A 3,497-nucleotide genomic window follows, 5' to 3' on the forward strand; every position below is an offset into this window, starting at 1 on the left:
GAAAAACAATAATCTCTAAACAGTGATTAAAATAAATTATAATCTCAAAACAGTGATTAAAATAAATCATAATCTCAAAACAGTGATTAAAATCTGAAAACAGATTCTAATTGTTGTTCGATTTTTATTTCGCTGTGTTTTAATAAAGTGAAATTATTTCTTAAAACGTAACTTTTTTTCGAGAGAGAGAGCAGAGTCTGTGGAGGTACCAAAGTATTACTCATAGTTGATCAACTCTGAATCTAATTCATCCGATCAAAAAAGTGTTGTTGTCTGAAAAAAAGGTATTTCTATTTTGTTTGTTATCGCAGCAAAACAGGGAAGTTTGGGGAAAATATTACAAAACTTTGTTTCAGTTCTTTTGCACCTGAGAAAACTAATATTGAAAATGTATTTAATTTAAAAATGAATTAAAAAATTAAAATAATTAACAGATTGTAGATTTTAATTAACTGTTTGTTAAGAGTGCGTTGGTTACACAAGAGAAAATGTCTTTGAAAACAGCGGATGGAGATTCTCACGATACGTCCATTCAATCTGAGTGTTTAAAGCTGAAAGTGTTATTTTAAATGTAAGCATGACAGACAAGCAGACAGACAAATGGGCGAATGAATAGAGCCTCCTACACTAATGATTGGACGCATCGAAAACGAATAAAGTTTTTCCTAATGAAAAATTAAATATTTTTTTTAGTTTTTTTTGCTAGAGATAGTTCATATTTAAAAATTTAAATTTTAAAATTAAAACATATTCAAAATAATTTAAATTTAAAATATCGCTTGTAAACTAAAATATTAAAAAATAATCGAATTTCAGTGAGAAAAATACAAAATGAAAAAATATTTCTGTTTGTGGCGAAGAAAAAAATGTGAAACAATAAGATGTTATAGATTTTTTTATAAGAAAAATATGAAAAATAGTGAACATGATTAATAATAAAGGAGTAACATTACTTGCCAAATGTAACTATTTTACAATGTTTTGAAAAAAACTATAACATGAGAGAGAAAGAAGGAAATCAGACGAAATGACAAATCAGCAAAAATGTTTTTATTTAAAAACGCAAAGCAACATTAACATAAAAGTTTACAGTTTTGTATTAAGATGCGATTACATTTATTTTAGGCCCAAATCTGCCATACAACCAAATAGCAAAGAGGCTCTTTAATTAAGAATATATACAGTGTATCGCAAAAGTGAGTACACCCCTCACATTTCTGCAGATATTTAAATATATCTCTTCATGGGACAACATTGACAAAATGACACTTTGACACAATGAAAAGTAGTCTGTGTGCAGCTTATATAATAGGGTTAATTTATTTTTCCTTCAAAATAACTCAGAATATAACCATTAAAAGCTAAACATCTACCAACAAAAGTGAATACAGCTTTAGGGGAAGTTGTTAATATTAACATACACTATATCAACTGTCAATATTTTGTGTGGCCACCATCATTATCCAAGACTGTTTTACTCTCCTGGTCACAGAGTTTACCAAAGCTGTAGAGGTAGCCACTGGAATGCTCTTTCACTCCTCCGTGACGGCGTCACGGAGATGGCGGATATTTGAGACTTTGTAAATCTCCACTCTCCGTTTGAGGATCCCACAAAATGTCTGGCACTATTGTCAGGAGATGTGTGTGGCCATCACCTTTATTTTCAATCTCTTCAGCAATAGTCGTCTTGGAGGCGTGTTTGGGGCCATTGTCATGCTGAAACATTGCCCTGTGACTCAATTTCTGGGGGAACGGTATAATGCTTTGCTGCAGTATTTCACAGTTCGTTGGAGTTCGTGTTTCTCCCCTAATGAAATGTAACTATCCAACACCTGCAGCACTCATGCAGCCCATGATATTCCTACCGCCATGTTTGATTGTAGGCATGACATACTCATCTTTGTACTTCTCACCTGGTCACTATCACACAGGCTTGAAGCTATCAGAATGAAACAAATTAATCTTCATCTCATCATACCATAGGATATGGTTGCAGTAATCCATGTGCTTTGTTGACATGTCTTCAGCAAACTGTTTGCGGGCTTTCTTGTATATCGTCTTCAGAAGAGCTTTCTTCCTGGGGTGACATTCATGCACACTAATTTGATGTAGAGTGTGGCGTATGATCTGAGCACTAACAGGCTGCCCCCCACCTCTTTAATCTTTACAGCAATCCTGACAGCACTTCTACGCTGATCTTTCAAAGAAAGCATTTGGATGTGATGCTCAGTATGTGCGCTCAGCTTCTTTGGACGATCTACCCAAAGTGTGTTCTGTGTTGGCCCTGCCGTTTTAAAAAGTTGGATAATTTTTGTAGCCTAGGCCATCTTCAGCGCAACAATACGTATTTTAAGATCCTCAGAGAGTTCTTTGCCCGGTGGTGCCATGTTGGAACTTTCAGTGACCATTATGAGAGCGTGATAAATTTGTGCTACAAATTTGAACACACCTACTCCCTATGCACACATGCGCGTAGTAACACTTATGAATCACATTGTTACATAAGGGAGGGAGAAGAAACGGATTTGGACTTGGACACTTTACTTGAGGGATACTGGTACCCTGGTGATTTTACTAATGAAGAGAAGAAGTTTACGACGATGAGAGAGAGAGATATTACAAGTGTTAAGAGACGAGAGAACGGGACCCAAGATCTCTTAAACCGTTTGTCTAGTGGTTAGGACACCTGTTGTGGATGTATGTGTTTATATATAGAAGTTAATACCTGGTTCCGCTGCTCTGGGAGAGTCTTCATCTGGGTGGAGCTCTCTTGCTGTTTTCGCCGGAATACACAAGATGAAGACAGATGTTGGGTTTTCAACCTTTTATTTTCCCAGGCATGATCTGCAGATGTCGCCATCGATGGTCTCCACTGTGGGTACCTACCACGTCCCACGTCTGGGGCGCGCATCTTCCCCCTTACTTAGGAGAGAACCATTTTAGACTTCTGCTCGGCTTGGCATTTTCTGAGAGACTCAACGTTTCACCAACCTTGCCACGTAGCATCACATGACATCCGGTTAGATGAAACGTCACTTCCTGCAACGTGGATTAACTACAAAAATATCTCTCTGACCTCCTCCCACCCTCTCCCTCTCTCTCTCTCTCTCTCTCTCTCTCTCTCTCGATCTACTATCTAATAGAGACACAGAGAGAGAAAATAGAGAGAGTATGAAAGAGCCAGAGAGAGAGAGAGGAGAGATACTCTTTAACAACATTACATTTTGGAGGGAAAATGACAAGCAGTACTCAATTTGGACATTTAAGGATATAGTTTCTTATGGATGTACTCACTTTTGTTGGCAGGGATTTAGCTTTTAATGGTTATATTTTGAGTTATTTCGAGGGAAAAATAAATAAGCTGGACGCAGACTAATTTTATTGTGGCAAAGTGTCATTGTATCGGTGTTGCCCCATGAAGGGATCTGCAGAAATGTAAGGGTTGTACTCACTTTTTTAATACACTATATATATATATATATATATATATATATATA

The 3,497-nt window shown here is 36.5% G+C and overlaps 1 protein-coding gene across 2 annotated transcripts in view; it reads left to right on the plus strand.

Annotated features, from left to right (window-relative positions):
• The window catches only part of LOC145248005 (protein kinase C-binding protein NELL2a-like), an 841,882-nt gene extending 841,451 nt beyond the window's left edge, over positions 1-431 (plus strand). For both annotated transcript variants that reach the window (XM_080109694.1, XM_080109695.1), the window contains exon 20: positions 1-431. This exon is cut by the window's left edge and continues 3,946 nt beyond it. The gene's annotated coding sequence lies outside the window, so the exon portion shown is untranslated.
• Positions 432-3,497: the final 3,066 nt, after the last annotated feature.

The sequence above is a fragment of the Euprymna scolopes genome, chromosome 26, assembly GCF_053919585.1.
Source record: "Euprymna scolopes isolate OS-2025 chromosome 26, ASM5391958v1, whole genome shotgun sequence".
NCBI classification, from domain to species: Eukaryota; Metazoa; Mollusca; class Cephalopoda; order Sepiida; family Sepiolidae; genus Euprymna; species Euprymna scolopes.